At 44.2% G+C, this 20,104-nt stretch overlaps 1 protein-coding gene across 1 annotated transcript in view; it reads right to left on the bottom strand.

The window, feature by feature from the left end:
• Positions 1-19,841, bottom strand: part of TMEM117 (transmembrane protein 117) — a 537,883-nt gene extending 518,042 nt beyond the window's left edge. Inside the window, exon 1 of the mRNA XM_029057972.2 lies at positions 19,758-19,841. The gene's annotated coding sequence lies outside the window, so the exon portion shown is untranslated. The remainder of the gene's footprint in view (positions 1-19,757) is intronic.
• Between the last annotated feature and the right edge of the window lie 263 nt (positions 19,842-20,104).

Raw genomic sequence — 20,104 nt, 5'->3', positions numbered from 1 at the left:
GGAACTGTGTCTAACCCAAATTGCTTGTATTCACCGTGCTTAGAACAGTGCTTGGAACAAAGTGCTTAACAAATACCATTATTATTAGTATTAGTATTATTATAATACATTAAATTAAATGACCCAGGGCCAGTAGCATTCCAAGGCAGGGACGATGCCAAGACTGGGGAGCACTGGGACATGGGCCTGGGAGTCAAAAGGACCTGGGTTCTAATCCTGACTCTGCCACTTATCTGCTGTGTGACTTTAGGCAAATCACAATTTCTCTGTGCCTCAGTTACCTCAACTATAAACTGAGGATTAAGACTCTGAACCCCAGATGGGACATGACCAACCAGGTTAACTTGTATCTACCCCATGCTTAGTATAGTGCCTGGAACATAATAAGGGTTTAACAAATCCCATTTAAAAAAGAATAGGTAGCTCCACATGCGGAGTTGGGGGAAGGTAGGCGGCCCCACATTGGACCATAGTTTGACCCTTTCACCTCAGGATGGATAGCAGAGAAGTAAAATGACTTTCCTAAGGTCCCTAGGTCTGGACTAAAACTCTGTCTGTGCTGATTTTTTAGTATACTACCTCACTTCTTAGTATGGTGCTGGACACAGAGTGAGCACTTCATAAAAAAACTAAAATTACCATAACGGAGGAGAACAAAAAGATCTTACTCCCCAGAGGATACCCTCCATGGATTGTTGTCATTGTCTTATAATAATGTTGGTATTTGTTAAGCGCTTACTATGTGCAGAGCACTGCTCTAAGCGCTGGGGGAGATACAGGATCATCAGGTTGTCCCACGTGAGGCTCACAGTTAATCCCCATTTTACAGATGAGGTAACTGAGGCCCAGAGAAGTTAAGTGACTTGCCCAAAGTCACACAGCTCACAAGTGGCAGAGCCGGGAGTCGAACCCATGACCTCTGACTCCGAAGCCCAAGCTCTTTCCACTGAGCAAGTCTTGTCCCACCCAAGCGATGCCATGGACACATCTCTCCCAGAACGCGCCACTTCCATCTTCAATCGTTCTGGCAGTGGATCCATAAAGTTTTCTTGGTAAAAATCCGGAAGCGATTTACCATTGCCTCCTTCCACGAAGTTGATTTGAGTCTTCACCCTCGACTCTCTCCCGTGCCGCTGCTGCCCAGCATGGGTGAGTGTTGACTTATAGCAGATGGCCTTCCACTCGTTATCCACTTCCCAAGCTAGGAATGGAATGGGTATGACCCTGCTTGACCCTCCCTCCCATAGTAGAGACTGGTAGAGTACTGGAAACTCTCCAGGTGCGACCCTGAGAGCGCACCCTCCATCCATAGGGATGGATTAAGCCTCTCTTGGGCCCAGAGTGAATTGATTTTGTGGGTAGCTGCCTGGCTTCACTGGAGTCATTTCCCCAACTTTCTTTCAGTTAGTGGATTAGTAGACATGCTAATTTGCCTGGCACGTCAGTAGACATCAAAAGCGAACAAAATATTATTTTAAAGTATATAAATTGACAAGTAGTGACCTTTCTAGAATAGAGAGACGTACATTCAGATCACCTGCTCTAAAAAGAGTAACATCATCATCCACAACACCAGTGGTATTTATTGAGCACTTACTGTGTGCAGAGCATTGTACTGAGTGCTTGGTAGAATAAAAGACAGCATGTTCAGTAGTATAATGCCGTTAAAAAATTGTCAGAAACCATTTTTAACAGGATCAAGGAAAAGAAACAAAAGTTTATTTTATATTGGGACTAAAACTTTAGCAAAAATATGAATTTCCCTCAAACAAAAGTACCATTTGGTAAAAAGAAAACCTGAAATGCTCAAGTAATACTCAAATACTAAATCATATGATGGTACCAGATATAAATATTGATTCTATTTATTGTTATTGTTCTTTTCTGTCTGCCTCCCCCAATTAGACTGTAAGCCCATCAAAGGGCAGGGACTGTCTCTATCTGTACCAATCTATACATTCCAAGCGCTTAGTACGGCGCTCTGCACATAGTAAGTGCTCAATAAATACTATTGAATGAATCTCTTCCATTAGAACTTTTTCCTAAAATGTCTTTGAAAACAACATTTAGGAAGTGAGGAAACAATTGGGAAGAGAAATGTGTTTTATGAGTCAATCAGACGATCATATTTATTGCACACTTACTGTGTACTGAGCACTGGAGTAAGCACTTGGGAGAGTATAATATAACAATAAACAGGCACATTCCCTACCCACAAAGAGCTTAGAGTCTATAGGGTGAGACAGACAGATTGCTTAGAGAAGCAGCGTGGCTCAGTGGAAAGAGCCTGGGCTCGGGAGTCAGAGGTCATGGGTTCGATTCCCGGATCTGCCACTTGTCAGCTGTGTGACTTTGGGCAAGTCACTCAACTTCTCTGTGCCTCAGTTCCCTCATCTGTAAAATGGGGATGAAGACTGTGAGCCTAATGTGGGACAACCTGATTACCCTGTACCTACCCCAGTGCTTAGAACAGTGCTCTGCACATAGTAAGTGCTTAACAAATACCAACATTATTATTATTGAATGAATGAATGAATAAATATAAAAGCAAAAAAAATTGATTTAAAATTCAGAAGGCCAGAAGGAGCCTTGGAGAAGTCATTTAGTCCATTTTCTTGTCCAGCCAGTAAGAAAACCTCAAACGATCCTTCCAGGAAAAATCGCCAAGACTCCCTAGGGAAAAGATTCCATTGAACCATTCCAGATCTAAAGAGCCTTTTTTTCCAGTTAATCTAAATCCCTCCTTTTGTATTTGAGGTCTTTTTCCTCTCATTCTTTCTTCAGAACTTCTCATGGTTATGACATTTATTAGTATCTTACTATTTGTTGCACTCACTGTGGCAGGAAATGTATATACCAACTCTGTTATGCTGTACTCTCCCAAGGGCTTAATACAGTGCTCTGCACAGAGTGAACACTCAATAAATTTGATTGGTTTCATTCAATAGTATTTATTGAGAGCTTACTATGTGCAGAGCACTGTACTAAGGGCTTGGAATGTACAAATCGGTAACAGATAGAGACAGCCCCTGCCCTTTGACGGGTTTACAGTCTAATCAGGGGAGACAGACAAGAACAATAGCAATAAATAGAATCAAGATTGGTTGATTGTGCTAAATCCTGGGTAGACCCGATATAACTGTATCACAAATAATCCCTTGTCCTATTCATAATCTAAATGGCGTTTGACAGCCTCAAAATGATTATCTATTATAAATGGATTGTGAACAATAATAATTGTCAATGAAACAATGTAATCATATTACTTTTTAAAAAAAAAAACAAACCTGTTCTTGAAATGACAATTCCTTAGCTTTCTCACCACTCCAGTCAAACAGCCCTTAATGACAAGCCCCCATAGCTTCCCCTGTGGAATAGTTATGGAGAAGGAGTGGAAACTACTGGAAACTATTAGTGGAAACAGCACAGGCCTGAGAGTCAGGACCTGGGTTCTAATTTCGGCTCTGCCACTAGCCTGCTGTGTGGCCTTAGGTAAATCACTTAACTTCTCTGACCCTCACTTTCCTCTTCTGTAAAATGGGGATTAAATCCTAATCCATCCTACTTAGACTGTGAGTCCCAAAGACTGCATCCAAACTAATTACCTATATCCACCCCTGTCCTTGTAGGTACTTAACAAGTATCATAAGTGATAATTTATTTATGTATTTTTATTAATGCCTGTCTCTCTCCCCCTCTAGACTGTAAAACTCACTTTGAGTTGGGAACATGTCTGCTAACTATGTAATACTGTACTGTCTACCAACTCTGTAATATTGTACTCTCCGTAGTACTTAGTACAGTCCTCCGCACAGAGTAAATGCTTGCATATGAATTCTCGCATGAGTAAATGCTCAATATGAATGATTGATTAATAGTAACCTATAGTATTGAATAGAGAGACCCCCGCAGTTATGGTTGAAACACATTTCCAAACAGGCAAGAATAGAAATCAGGATTTAATTAGTTACTCAAATAGACAGATCTCAGCAAAGAATATTAAAGGAGAGGTTTACCTGGAATTATTTACCTGGAATTTATTAAGCACTAAATAATAATAACAGTATTTGTTAATTGCTAACTATGTGCAAAGCACTCTACTAAGTGCTGGAGTAGATACAAGGTAATCAAATTGGACAAAGTCCCTAACCCACATGAGCTGACAGTCTAAGAGGGAGGTAGAACAGACATTTAACCCCAATTTAACAGATGAGGAAACTGAGGCACAGAGAAATTAAGTGACATACCCAAGAGCACATAACAGATTAATGGTAGAGTCAGGATTGGAACTGAGATCTTCTGATTCCCAGACCCCTACCTTTTTCAACCAGTCCATGGTGGGCAAGTCACTTAACTTCTCTGTGCCTCAGTTCCCTCATCTGTAAAATGGGGATTAAGACTGTGAGCCCCATGTGGGACAACCTGATTCCCCTATGTCTACCCCAGTGCTTAGAACAGTGCTCGGCACATAGTAAGCGCTTAACAAATACCAACATTATTATTATTATTATTAAAATAAAAACCACTGGAAATAAATATTATCGATTTAAAGCTCCTGAAGATATGAGGCCATCAGCCTACTTAGATGTCAGTTTGATCACCAGAAGTGAGAGGAAGCACTATTGAAGATTTTATGTGTCCCAGACCCCAACACTGGAAGGGAAATTCTTCCTACGCTGAGAGGCTGTGACAGTTCTCATTTTTAAATCAATCAGTGGTATTTATTGAGGGTTTACCATGTTCAAAGCACGGCACTAAGTGCTTGGGAAAGTATATTACAAGAATTGGTAGATATATTACCTGCCCACAAGGAGTTTACAGTCTAAAGGGGGAGGCAGACCTTAAAATAAACTATGGATATATATATGGATATATATATATATACACACACATATATAAGTTCTATAGGGCTGAGGTTGGTCTGTCAACTTCTTGTTCATATCCTCCTTTTCTCCTGGAACTTCCTCTCCCTTCACATCTCCTCCAAGAGGCTTTCCCCGATTAAACTCTCTTTCCCCCTACTCCCTCTCTCTTCTACTACCCTCTGAACATTTAGTATTCGCCCCATCCTCTGCCCCACAGCACCTTGGTACATATCTATAAATTATTCATTTATATCAATGTTGTCTCCCCCTCTAGATTTAGCTCATTACGGGCAGGGAACGTGTCCACCAACTCTGTTGGACTGGGCTCTCCCAAGCACTCAGCACGGCGCTCTACGCGTAGCAAGTCCTGAATAAATACCGATTGATTGATTGATTGATTGATTGATAAGTAGCACGTCTTAGGGGATAAAGCACAGCCTGGGAGTCAGGTCATGGATTCTAATCCCAGCTCTGACACCTGTCTGCTGGGTGACCCTGGGCAAGTCACTTCACTGGGCCTCTGTTACCTCATCTGTAAAATGGCAATTAAGAGGGTGAGCCCTCTATGGGACAGGGAAAGTGTCCAACCTGACTAACTTGTATCTACCCCAGCACTCAGAATAGTGTTAGGTACCGATTGCTTAACAAGTACCATAATTATTATTATTTAATAAATACCACTGATTGATTGGTCCAGCAGATCCCTCACTTCTCTCCCAATCTTCAAAGCCTTTCTAATAAAAATAATTATAATTATGATATCTGTTAAGCACTTACTGTGTGCCAAGCACTCTAATAGATGCAAGATGATTAGGTTGTTCAGAGTCCTTGTCCCACGTGAGGCTCACCACCTGGGTAGGAGGGAGTAAGATTTAATCCCCATTTTACAGATGAGGTAACCGAGGCACAGAGAAGTTAAGTGACTTGCCCAGAAGACAAGTGGTAGAGTCTGCAGTAGAACCCAGGTGCTCTGACTCCCAGGCCTGTGCTCTGTCCACTCTACCACACTTCTCCTTTTGCTTTTCCTTTGAAAACCAACCTATATGGATGACGATGTCCCACTTTATCTAGAAGAATGAGACACTGACAACCTTAAGCCAGTTTAGGTAACCTTATTTCAGTTTTAAAATGAACAGTTTACGTCATCCTCCCCACCCCAGAATTCATAAGATGGTATTACTCAATTTAGATTTTCTGGTTGGATAAAGATCCTGCAGCACTAATGTGGATGGCTACAGTCACAAAGGCTGCTTCAGAAATTACCTGCCCCAACCTGTTTTTGGTTGGCCTAGGTAGGGTGGGGTTTCAGAGTCGAATAACCAGTAATAATGAATATTGTTGGAAGGAAAGTTAAGATTCACCCACATTTGCTTTTCTAAAGAGCTCTGAAACTGTGGGCACTGTTCAGATATCTCCTCCCAATTACATTGAGTTTTCACTGCACCGGATAGACTTCCTTAACAGGATTTTGTGTAAATGTGATACCCACTGAATTCAAAGGGATCTTTAATTCTTGGTACGAGTTAGATCAATTGCAGTTTTGATCATCTTCCTTCCTAAATTCCATCTCCAAGTGCTGTATAATCTCCAAAGTCTATTTTAATAGACTCGCAAGTTGAAGAAATGTTAAAAAATGAAAATCCGATAGTTCAGACAATTCGACTTCAAAGGATCTTACAGCAATGAAACATGAGAGGTAAAGACTGGTTAAAGAAAAAAGTTTGCCTTTTTTTGTCCCTAATGCAGGGGCAAGCCTGAGGTGATGTGTCCCTGATTGGCACAAAGCTTGGCAAGAAAACTGGCATAAATCAGGCTAAAGAGCTAAAGACCTAGGAAGCCAAGAAAAGCCTAGGCCTCAGGCTGAAACTCAGCGATCACAAGGTCATTGACCAAGCTGTTAGAATGTTTCTCTATATGAAGAGAACAGAAGGACAGACAAATGAGGAAACCAGAGCTGACTTGTAAAATAAAAGGCCGAACCCTCGATGCTCAAGAGCCGTCTCCTGAAGCAAAGCCACAAGAATTTGAAGAAAACATTACAATTCAGACCCAAAAGAATATCCAGTTTATGGCAAATAATCACTACCAGGATGCAACCAGAACTGTGAGCCTACTTGGGACAAAGACCGTGTCTGATTTGATTGCATTGTTCTTCCACAGTGCTTAGCACATATTTAGAGCTTAATGAGTTCCACAAGTCTAGTTAGTACTCTCTCATATTCTGACATGTGTCAGACCTGGATGAGACCCGGTCAGGCCCTGTTTCTCAGGCAGAGTCTTTTGGTCAGTATAAGACCAAACCGGCTGCCCACTGCCTCGCGCTATCTCGGTGGGACAGAAATAAACCCTCGTCCTGGACCTGCCTCCACAAAACCTTGGGAAGACCCTGGCAGCTCCTGCTGTTGCCATCACTGTGGTGGTGGCTATGATTGTGGACACTGAGCCCGAGGAGGCTGGAATTCTGCCTCTCTAGCTACGGTAGCCTAGTGCTTTGCTTAACCTCTCCTTGTGCATCTATCCACCAATTCCTTCTTCCCCTTTTTATTATTAGACTGTGAGCCCCCCAAAAGACAGGGCCCATGTCTAATTCCCACCTGGAAAGCAGCGTGGCCCAGTGGAAAGAGCCCGGGTCTGGAAGACAGAGGACTTGGGTTCTAATCCTGGCTCTGACACATATTTTCTGGGTGCCCTTGGGCAAGTCACTTAACTTCTCTATGCCTCAGTTACCTCATCTGGAAAATGGGGATTATGACCGTTAGCCCCACCTAGGACAACCTGATAACGTTGTATCTCCCCCAGTGCTTAGAACAGTGCTTGGCACATAGTAAGTGCTTAACAAATACTATTATTATTATTATCATTATTTCCCAGCTCTTAGTATGGTGTTCTGCATACAGTACATGAAGTCACTTAACTTCTCTGTGCCTCAGTTCCCTCATCTGTAAAATGGGGATTAAGACTGTGAGCCCCACATGGGACAACCTGATCATCTTGTATCCCCCCCAGCACTTAGAACGGTGCTTTGCACATAGTAAGTGCTTAACAAAGGCCATCAACATTAATAAACATTATTACTACTACTATTAGAGAATAAGGTTCTTCCTCCCTTTTTTTAGGACCAAACTCACACTTCCAGGTATGGCCAGCCCAAGTATTTAGAGAAAATACTTTAGAGAAGCAGCATGGCTTAGTGGCAAGAGCCCAGGCTTGGGAGTCAGAGGACGTGGGTTCTAATCCTGCCTCCACCACTTGTGCACTGTGTGACCTTAGTCAAGTCACTTAACTTCTCTGGGCCTCAATTACCTCATCTGGAAAATGGGGATGAAGACTGTAAGCCCCACATGGGCCAACTGATAACTTTGTATCTACCCCAGTGCTCAGAACAGTGCTTGGCACACAGCAAGCACTTAACAAATACCATCATTATTATCATTATTAAAATTTCCTCTACCACATTATTGTCCCATCCTGATATTTGAGGAGGAAATAAAAGATTATTTTCTGTAGTACTGAACTGTAAGCACCGTCAGCTCTGCACGAGGGGAGAAGCAGCAGATGGGTGAACGTGGGTCAGAGCCGGCAAGGGTAGGTAATTCATTAGGACTGCCATGAGCCAGGGGAGCTGGAGCAGAAGGCTGGAAAAGATGACTTCACAGCAGGGGTGGGAGGAGTTGATTCACCCAGGGCCTATTGAATATAGCACTTCAGGCTGCAGTAGACACAGTCTCAAGTGCCTCTGACCTTCCTTCTCCCGTCCTTTCCACCTCTTTTTTTCCTCCTGCTCCCTTTATTGCCAGAAGCCCATTTCCCCTATCTAGCTCTCCTTCCCCTTCAACTGCACACTATTCACCCCAGCCCCACAGCACATAGGCAAATATCTTCCTACTCTCTTTCCCCTATCAGTAATTTGTTTTAATGTCTGTCTACCCTTGAAGAGCCTAAGCTTTTCGTAGGCAGGAATTGCACCTCGTGGCGCAGTGGAAAGAGCACGGGCTTTGGAGTCAGGGCTCATGAGTTCGAATCCCAGCTCTGCCACTTGTCAGCTGTGTGACTGTGGGCAAGTCACTTAACTTCTCTGTGCCTCAGTTCCCTCATCTGTAAAATGGGGATTATGACTGTGAGCCCCACGTGGGACAACCTGATTCCCCTGTGTTTACCCCAGTGCTTAGAACAGTGCTCTGCACATAGTAAGCGCTTAACAAATACCAACATTATTATTATTACTATTACCTTGTACTTTCCCACGCACTTAGTACAGTGCTCTGCACACAGTTAGTGCTCAATGAATACCATCGATCGATTGATCGATTGACAATTCCCCACATAATAGCCCCACACCTATTGTTGGTTTATAAAAATTATACAGTAGTTTCAACAGTAATAGTTTACTTATCACTTCTCAGGGTCACACCTGGAGAGTTTCCAGTAGTCTACCAGTCGCGGTTACAGGAGGGAGAGTCAAGCAAAGGCCTACCCGTTCCTAGCTTGGCCAATGGCTAGCGAGTAGAAGGAAAATTGCTGCAAGTCAAAACTCATCCGTGCTGGGCAGGAGAGGTACGGGAGAGAGTCAGGGGTGGAGACTCAAGTATACTACACGGAAGAAGGTAATGGAAAACCACTTCTGGGTTTTTACCAAGAAAACTCTATGGATCCACTACCAGAACGATGGCAGATGGAGAGGGGGCCATTCTGGGAGAGATATGTCCGTGGTGTCAATATGGGCTGGAAACGACTCGATAGCGTAAGACAAGTTTACTTATATGTGAATTCAGTAGTTTTTGATGGGCACCAGAGTGACTCTCATCTGCCTTCTTTCAAATCTCTACTACTCTGTGAAAAGTTTCTTCTCAGCAGAAGTCACGGCACATGAGGAGCTGCTCTGCCTCCCAACACTCATTCAATAGTATTTATTGAGCGCTTACTATGTGCAGAACACTGTACTAAGCGCTTGGGATGAACAAGTCGGCAACAGATAGAGACAGTCCCTGCCGTTTGACGGGCTTATAGTCTAATCGGGGGAGACGGACAGACAAGAACAATGGCACTAAACAGCGTCAAGGGGAAGAACATCTCGTAAAAACAATGGCAACTAAATAGAATCAAGGCGATGTACAATTCATTAACAAAATAAATAGGGTAACGAAAATATATACAGTTGAGCGGACGGGTACAGTGCTGTGGGGATGGGAAGGGAGAGGTGGAGGAGCAGAGGGAAAAGGGGAAAATGAGGCTTTAGCTGCGGAGAGGTAAAGGGGGGATGGCAGAGGGAGTAGAGGGGGAAGAGGAGCTCAGTCTGGGAAGGCCTCTTGGAGGAGGTGATTTTTAAGTAAGGTTTTGAAGAGGGAAAGAGAATCAGTTTGGCGGAGGTGAGGAGGGAGGGCGTTCCAGGACCGCGGGAGGACGTGACCCAGGGGTCGACGGCGGGATAGGCGAGACCGAGGGACGGCGAGGAGGTGGGCGGCAGAGGAGCGGAGCGTGCGGGGTGGGCGGTAGAAAGAGAGAAGGGAGGAGAGGTAGGAAGGGGCAAGGTGATGGAGAGCCTCGAAGCCTAGAGTGAGGAGTTTTTGTTTGGAGCGGAGGTCGATAGGCAACCACTGGAGTTGTTTAAGAAGGGGAGTGACATGCCCAGATCATTTCTGCAGGAAGATGAGCCGGGCAGCGGAGTGAAGAATAGACCGGAGCGGGGCGAGAGAGGAGGAAGGGAGGTCAGAGAGAAGGCTGACACAGTAGTCTAGCCGGGATATAACGAGAGCCCGCAATAGTAAGGTAGCCGTCTGGGTGGAGAGGAAAGGGCGGATCTTGGCGATATTGTAGAGGTGAAACCGGCAGGTCTTGGTAACGGATAGGATGTGTGGGGTGAACGAGAGGGACGAGTCAAGGATGACACCGAGATCGCGGGCCTGCGGGACGGGAAGGATGGTCGTGCCATCCACGGTGATGGAGAAGTCTGGGAGCAGACCGGGCTTGGGAGGGAAGATGAGGAGCTCAGTCTTGCTCATGTTGAGTTTTAGGTGGCGGGCCGACATCCAGGTGGAGACGTCCCGGAGGCAGGAGGAGATGCGAGCCTGAAGGGAGGGGGAGAGGACAGGGGCGGAGATGTAGATCTGCGTGTCATCTGCGTAGAGATGGTAGTCAAAGCCGTGAGAGCGGATGAGTTCACTCATCGAAACCACTGCTTCCAGCTTCCGGTAATTAAGACTAGACTTCCCTTCAAGAAACTTCTCCTAAGCAGGGAGGAGATGTTACACCACCACACACCACACCGTGAGAGAAGCAGCATCGGCTAATGATTCGAGCTCAGGCCTGGAAGTCAGAAGGATCTGGGTTCTAATCCCAGTTCCGCCACTCCTCTGCTGTGTGGCCTTGGACAAGCCATTTCACTTTTCTGCACCTCAGTTACCTCATCTCTAAAATGAGGAGCGATACTGTGAGTCCCATGTGGGACATGGGCTATGGTCCAGCATGGTTAGCTTGTAACTACTCCATTGCTTAGTACAGTGCCTGGTGTATAGTAAACACTTAACAAATACCACAGAAAGGAAAAAACAGAACTAGCCTGCAGTGGTGGATGCAATTTCAATCCACAGGGCTCTGTGCAGAAACTATGTTCCATGAAGATATAGGTTGTGCTACCCAAGTTGAACATAATAAAAGAATCAGACACCAAAAGCATGGGAAAAGTGTAACAGGGAATTTGGCTGGAACAAAAAGTCTAACTAGAATCAAACAATCTCTCTTTAATGGCTCCACGTTCCTCAGAGGCCTTCCCTGACTAAGCCCTCCTTCCCTCTTCTCCCACGCCCTTCTGCGTCACCCGTTCGCCCTATCTTGCTCTGTTTATTCATTCCCCGTCCCACCCCTATAGCAGTTATGTACTTAGTGGAAAGACCACAGACTTGGGAGTCTGAGGTCGTGGGTTCTAATTCCAGCTCCACCATTTGTCAGCTGTATGACTTTGGACAAGTCACTTAACTTATCTGTGCCTCAGTTACCTCATTTGTAAAATGGGAATTATGACTGTGAGCCCCACATGGGACAACCTGATAACCTTGTATTTACCCCAGTGCTTAGAACAGTGCTTGGCACATATTAAGTGCTTAACAAATACCATCATTTCCAGACTAAGCATCAGTTCCCCCCGCTTCTGCATCACCACAACTCGCTCCCTTTGCTCTTCCCCCCATTCCTGCCTCACACAACTTATTATATATGCATATATCTATAATTTGGTTTATTTATATGGATGCCTGTTTATTTGTACTGAAGCCTGTCTCCCCCCTTTTAGACTGTGGAACTGTTGTGGGCAGGGATTGCCTCTCTTTACTGCAGTATTGTACTTTCCAAGTGCTTAATTTATTGACACAGTAAGCGCTCAATAAATACAGTTGAATGAATGAATATCTGTAATTGATTTATTTATATTAATGTCTGTCTCCATCTCTAGACTGCAAGCTCGTTGTGGGCAAAGAATTTGTCTGTTTATTGTTCTGTTGTACTCTCTCAAGCACTTAATACAGTGCTCTGCACACTGTAAATGCTCAATAAATATGATTGACTGACTAACTAGAAGCTCAGGGTGCTATGAGTGAGAGCTCAGATACTTTTCTGAGAGAACTAAGAGGCATTATCTGACTTTGCCAGCACATGTTTGAAGCAGACCAGGTGACAGATCTCTTTCCAATGTCAAGGACACACCGCTGATGTACATAATGGTGCCAAGATAGCAGCCTCAGCCCTGGGGCAACTCACCTAGGAAACTAGGGTACTAATAACTCTGAGAAGACTCTTCCCATCACCCACATAAACCCACTTAAGGGCTAAATAATTGGGGATGCCATCAAAATTGAAATGAAAACAATCTGAATACACAGAAGAGAGAACCCAATTTTAAAGGTGTCTTTGAGCTGAACTTTAAAAAACAGAAAACCAGCTCAGTACAGTGAGACACTTTGACAAAATGGTCACACAAAAGAAAATGGACTATCCCAGAGTCAAGATATTCAATGGCTTCTGGTGTCAGAGGGAGGTGGAGAAAAAAGACTGTGTGAAAGCAAGGAACTGAAAAATCTCTCGTCCTGTGAGAATGCCTACTGTGGCCTCATGGAAAGAGCACTGGCTTGGAAGTCAGAAGGTCATGGATTCTAATTCCAGCTTTTCCACCTGTCCCCTGTGACCCTGGGCAAGTCACTTCGCTTCTCTATGCCTCAGTTATCTCATCTGTAAAATGGGGATTAAGACTGTGACCCAACACAGGTACTAGGTCCAACCCAATCACCCTGTATCTGCCCCAGTGCTTAGTAGAGTGCCTAACACATAGTAGGTGCTTAACAACTACCACAATTATTATTACCCAAGTTGCAGCAGACCTTACCAGTTTCAGATTAGCCTTACTATTATGGGCTTTGGAGTCAGAGCTCATGAGTTCGAATCCCAGCTCTGCCACTTGTCGGCTGTGTGACTGTGGGCAAGTCACTTCACTTCTCTGTGCCTCAGTTCCCTCAACTGTAAAATGGGGTTGAAGACTGTGAGCCCCACGTGGGACAACCTGATTCCCCTATGTCTACCCCAGCGCTTAGAACAGTGCTCGGCACATAGTAAGCGCTTAACAAATACCAACATTATTATTATTAACTCTATGAACATCGTATAATAATAATAATAATGTTGGTATTTGTTAAGCTCTTACTATGTGCAGAGCACTGTTCTAAGCGCTGGGGTAGACACAGGGGAATCAGGTTGTCCCACGTGGGGCTCACAGTCTTCATCCCCATTTTACAGTTGAGGGAACTGAGGCACAGAGAAGTTAAGTGACTTGCCCACAGTCACACAGCTGACAAGTGGCAGAGCTGGGATTCGAACTCATGACCTCTGACTCCAAAGCCCATGCTCTTTCCACTGAGCCACGTGTATCCATACACTATATAGGTTCAGAAACATAGGTCACACAAGGGACAAGTGGAGAAGCTGGGATTCGAACCCATGATCTTCCGACTCCCAGCCAAGTGCTCTTTCCACTAGGCCATGGTAGGCATTCCCATAGGAAGAGTGAGATTTTAATGGTTTCCACATCGCCGGTTCAGTAGTTGAAACATAGAAAGAGAACGGACGACGGCCGCTACCCAAAAAGCTGATATTTGGTGAACTTCAACGGAGTGATCAACGGAGGGACAGAAGAAGCCCTTTAAACTTACAATTCAGCAAAATCTCAGACGGTGTAGTGACCAGTGAGAAGTTGAGACAGCTGTAGAAGATGATCCAGAGCAACTAGGAATATTACAGTCAGAAATACGATGGTTTTTGGAGGGAAGACTTTCGGGAAATTAGTGACAACAAGAGGAACAAAAAAAAGGGGCCAAGTCCAGTGGGTTAAAAATGAGTGAGGACATCAAGGGCAAAACTTCCATTCACACCATGTGGAAGGGCCTATCAGTCACACATCAACCTTGCTAACCACACTTGCTCACCATGAGAAAAGACTTACTCCACCTAGTAATCGATCAATCAATCAATCAGTGGTACTTACTGAGTGCTTATTGTATGCAGAGCACTGTGCTTGGCAAAGTACAGTACAACAGAGTTGGCAGACACAATCATTGCCCAGAAAGATTTTACAGTCTACTGGGATGACAGATATTAAAACAGATTAGGGGTAGGGGAAATAGTAGGTGATATACTTCAATTCTGTGGGACAGGGGTGAGTATCAAAGTGCTTAAAAGGGACACAGCCAAGTGCATAGTCGATTCAGAGGAGAGGACAGAGAAGAAAAGGACTTTGTCTGGGGAGGCCCCTGGTAGGAGGTGTGATTTTAGGAAGGTTCTGAATGTGCAGAGAGTGGTGGAAGGGGGAGGGAGCTCCAGGCCGGAGGGAGAAAATGACAAGGAATCGGTGGCAGGATAGATGAGATCGGGGTACGGAGTGTAGAATGGTGTTAGAGGAATGGGGTGTGCAGGTTGGTTGTAGTAGGGAGTGCGCTGAATGAATGGTTAAAACCAGTGGTAAGGAGTTTCTGTTTGATGCAGAGGTCAATGGGCAACCGCTGGAGGTTTTTAATGAGTGAAGAGATCTGGAGTCATTCATTCCATCGTATTTAGGATCAAATGGTTTTAAATAAAAATGATCCAGGGAGCAGAGCGAAGGTTGGCAGTATGGTGTAGTGGAGAGAGCACGTGCCTGGAAGTCAGAAGGTCACGGGTTCTAATCCCAGCTCCACCACTTGTCTGCTGTGTGACCTTGGGCAAGTCATTTCACTTCTCTGGGCCTCAGTTGCCTCATCTGTAAAATGGGGATTGAGACTGTGAGTCCAACTTGGGACAGGGACTGCATCCAACCCGATTTGCTTGTATCCACCCCAACGCTTAGTACAGTGCCTGGCACATAGTAAGTGCTTAACAAATACCTTAATTATTATTATTATTATTCTTAAGAGGAAGTGAAGGCAACAAGTACAGACTACTAGCTCAAGGAGTCTGGAAAGGAATGGTATGAGAGAGATGGGATGAAAACTTGAGGGGGATAGGGGATAAATGGGCATGCTTGAAAGCAGGGGAGAAGGAGCCATTGGGAATGAGCAGTTGAAGGTGGAAGTTGGAGTAGAAAGAAAGGAAGAGGAAATGTTTGCTTAAAATGGGAAAGGATGGAATCAGAAACACAGGAGGAAGGGGTAGAATTTGAGAGGAGGTGGGACACCTCCTCCTGAGCTGCTGCCGGGAAGACTGGGAGAGTCGAAGGGGGGCAGGAGAAGGGAGGGATTGGAGAAGAGCAGGGGAGATTTGGGAGAAACCATGCTTAATGGTTACAATTTCTTCAAGAAAGCATTTGGCCAGGTTACTAGGGTCAAGTCCTTACTGTGTACAAAGCACTGTTCTAAGTTCTGGGAAAGAATATTCAAGTGGAAATTAGTCACCCACGCAATCCCTCCTGGGGCTCACAGTGAAACTCTGAAAAGGGTGAGGGGGGACTGGTGACAGATAAACATGGAGAGATGAAACAAAGCAATATGAGAACATACAAAAATCTGTAAGGTACTGTGGCTATGGGAGCAGATTTCAGGCTCCTCGCTGCTCAGAGTCCAGCCAAAACCACAGTCATAACATCAAACGCTTAGTACAGAGCTCTGAATGAATGAGTGCCACAATAGCAGCTGCCACCATCTTCAGAAAACTTGGGGAGGCGGCTCCAGGCTGGGGCTAATTATCTGCCCTGCTGGGGTGATGCAAGGCAAGTCGGGATGGAAGGACTCGGTGACCAAGAGGAGAGCCGATGTAGGATCCTTGGGACGTGGCATGGCGGGCCAGAAGAGAAGGGTGTTGGGGGCCTGGAAGCCATGATTCATTCATTCATTCAATAGTATTTATTCAGCACTTACTATGTGCAGAGCACTGTACTAAATGCTTGGAATGTACAAATCGGCAACAGATAGAGACAGTCACTGCCCTTTGACGGGCTTACAGTCTAATCGGGGGAAAGCGGTCAGAAGGGGAGCGTGGCAGGTCCTCAGAGGATCATATGGCCACTTGATGGAGAGGTTCAAGTTCAGGTGGGTGGCACACAGAGCGTAAAGTATGCTGAGAGCAGAATCCTGAGAGCTGCAGTGGGAAGGTGAAAGGAAGTGGGAGGTTGCTGGTGGACAGGGTCCTTGATAAACATGAGCCCTTCACTTCAAGAGCTTACAGTTTAATTGCTGCAGGACTTTCACCTGCTAACACTCTGTAGCTGCTTCTTGACTGATAGAATTGACTTCCAAAATGCTAGATGGCTTTTTCTCCTTGTGAATGCTGATAAAAGAGAATTCCCTTGCCATCATTATGAAGCTATAAATTTCCCTGATGTGCTTACTACTGTACAAGAGCAGAGCCCTGAAGGTTTCATAAATTACTAATGTCTTCCTTAACCAGTAGAGCAGCGTTTTCTCTTTTATAAAGCTCTTGTGCTGAAGAGTAGAGAAGGGGTCAGGAGTCATGTGTTCCGTGCCTTAGTAAGATTGTTTTAGTTCCTTAAGATAATGGCACATCACACGGTCCTGAGAGCCTCCTGAAAAATGACAAACTACTCCCCTTCTAAATCAGAGTGCCGAGTTTTGAAGGTAAAAAGGTAATTTGCTCTACTGACCCAGCAATTTCACGATCGTGGCTTAGTGGGTAGAGCCCTGGCCTGGGAGTCATAGGGACCTGGGTACTAAACCCGGCTCCACCACATGTCTGCTGTGTGATCTGAGACAAGTCACTTCACTTCCCTTTGGGTCTCAGTTTACTCATTCATAAAATGGGGATGAAGACTGTGAGCCCCATGTGGGAAAGGGACTATGTTCAACCAGATTAACTTGTATTTATCTCAGCACTTAGAACTATGGCACATAGTAAATGCTTAACAAGTACCATTATTATTATCTTTAGAAAGCCAGCCACTTCCCTCCCTACAAACCAGTTAAGGAATATTCTCTATTCTTTTTTTCTCCCTCCAAAAGAGCGATAGAGAACAAATTCAGCCAAATATCAATGTTAACTTTTGTCTAGAGCTATTCCAATACTTATGTGAGGTCTACTTCTTCTGTTTTGGGAGAGATTGCTAAAGGTCACCACTAACCACCCTTTCTTCTCACCTTCCCCAGGTGACTCAGATTTTTATGATTTAGGGGCTCCACCACAAAATCGCAATCAAGATTGACCCCTTCCATTTCCAAAAGGTAAAGGGGGAAGGGAAAGAACATGGGAACATAAGTAGCACCATATTGAATCTGATCAGTGGTCCATTCGGTCTATCTTCGACAAAGGCAACGTGGCCAGGTGGAAAGAGTATGGGCCTGGGGTTCAGAGGACCTGGGTTTTATTCTCAGCTCCACCACTTGTCTGCTATGTGACTTTGGTCAAGTCACTTAACCTCTTTATGCTTCAGTTTCCTCATCTGTCAAATGGGATTAAATCATCCTCTCCCTAAATTAGATAGTGAACCCCATGCGAGACAACCTGACTATTTTGTATCTACCCCAGCTCTTAATGCGGTGCCTGGAACAAAGTAAGGGCTTAACCATTACCAAAAAAAGTACCATAAAAAAGTCAACAAACAAAATTTAGAGAAACAGGATGTCTTCCTCATGACACCCTACCATGTGGTTACGGATATATCGTCTAATATCCCTAATTTTGACCCTCTGATAAGTTATTAATGGGCCTCTTGAAGTTATGTTCTCTACTGGCACAACTGCCTGTGGCAGTGAAATTCCTTAGGGATTTTTTTTTCTTTTGTCTGTTCTATGACCCTCCAGTTTCAATGCTTCCCCCCAGACATGAACGCTGAGGGACTCAGTGAACAACAATTCCAAGTTCCCCTTGTCCACACCCTTTATAATATTTAGACTTCCATAATAATCCCTCTCAACTTCAATTTTTCCAGACTGCTGAATAGTTCTCATCTTTTCCCTAGCCTCATAGAAAAGCTATTAGGGAAGGAGTGTGGCCTAGTGAATGCAGCATGGACCTGGCTTTTAATTCCAGCTCTGCCACTTGCCGGTTATGTGACTTCGGGCAGGTCATTTAACTTCTTTGGGCCTCAGTTTCCTCAACTGCAAAATGGGGATTCAATCCCTGTTCTCCCTTCCATTAGAGGATAAACCCCAAGCGGGACAAGGACTGTGTCCACCCTGATTAACTTGTATCTAACCTAGTACTTAGAACACTGTTCGGCACATAATAAGTACTTAACAAATGCCATTAAAAAAAAACAAAACAAAAAAACCCCACTATTCAATCTCCTTGAACAACTTGGTTATGTTTCTCTGCACCTTTTCCAGTTATTTTTTTTTTCCAAATATAGCAACCAGAAGCACTGGCAGTGCTACAGGTAGGAACATATCATGGCTTCAATCACAATTCTGTTTTCATTGCTTTTTGGATTATACTTTCCCTGAAAATGCTCTGGCTTTTGTTGGCCTTTATTTTAACAATGTTGGTATTTTTTAAGCGCTTACTATGTGCAGAGCACTGTTCTAAGCGCTGGTGTAGATACAGGGTAATCAGGTTATCCCACGTGAGGGTCACAGTTAATCCCCATTTTACAGATGAGGGAACTGAGGCACAGAGAAGTTGAGTGACTTGCCCACAGTCACACAGCTGACAAATGGCAGAGCCGGGATTCGAACCCATGACCTCTGACTCCCAAGACCGGGCTCTTTCCACTGAGCCACGCTGCTTTATTTTCTGAAACACATGTTCCACTACATTCTGATTTGAGAGAGGACAGTCAATTTTGAATCTAAGATTTTTCCTGACGTGACCAAATCTCAAAACTTTCAACGCTTCATTTTAATACATACTAGTTTTCCCTAGATGCATTTCTTTGCAATGAAGCTCAGCTAACCACTTTTCCAGCCATTCACTCAATGTTCTGAAGTCTTCCTGCAATGCCTCCCCATCTGCAAGAGATTTTACCACTCGGAAAAGTTTAGCGTCACCTGAGAACTTGAAAAATTTACTCTGGACTCCAACTTTCAGAACATTTATGAAAATATTAAACTCAGCTTGTCCTAGCACCAATCACTGCGAAATTCCCCTATCTCTCCACCCAGACTTTCCTTCCTAATGTTAATCAGCTTGAAACATTTTTACTAGTTTTTCTCCACCACGATCGAGTGTAATGATAAAGAGGTTTGAGACGCTGTTTGTAAAGTACCCTGATTCTCAGACCAAAGACCCATTTTAAATAAAACAATATAAAAAACAGTAGCTTCTAGGTCTTTATCCCAATATACTTCATTGTCACCAATAACCTTGATATCACCTTGATATCATCAAGGTCATAATCTTCATTAATGTCGACGAATCCTTTCTAAAATGACCTCTGAATAAACAGCATTGATAATACAGTTCCACATATATACCTCTGTGTGAGTGACATACCTGGTAAAGTATGTCCTCAGCTATGCGTAGCCAGCACGCAGGTCATGGTAAACACCTAAACCAGTCAGAATTAGGTTCTTCCCAAATCTTTAGAGCCCCAGTGAAAGCAGCCAGTCCAAATCAAACGCTTTGTCGTGGAAAGGATCCTGGAAAGAAAGCAAGCTTTCAGAAACTGGAATGAACTGAACACAGCCCAGAAAAACAAGCCCAGGCAGGAGACGCAGGAGATTAAGGATAGAGTGCCTTTCAGGAATGCTTTAAGCCACCCAGATTATTTCATGTCTTTGGCATAAATCTGAGTTGGTGTTTCTATTTTGAGGGAAAGATCGTGTTTGTATACGAGGGTC

This window comes from Ornithorhynchus anatinus, chromosome 2 (genome assembly GCF_004115215.2).
Source record: "Ornithorhynchus anatinus isolate Pmale09 chromosome 2, mOrnAna1.pri.v4, whole genome shotgun sequence".
Lineage (NCBI taxonomy): Eukaryota > Metazoa > Chordata > Mammalia > Monotremata > Ornithorhynchidae > Ornithorhynchus > Ornithorhynchus anatinus.
This window is presented reverse-complemented; position numbering and strand designations above follow the sequence as displayed.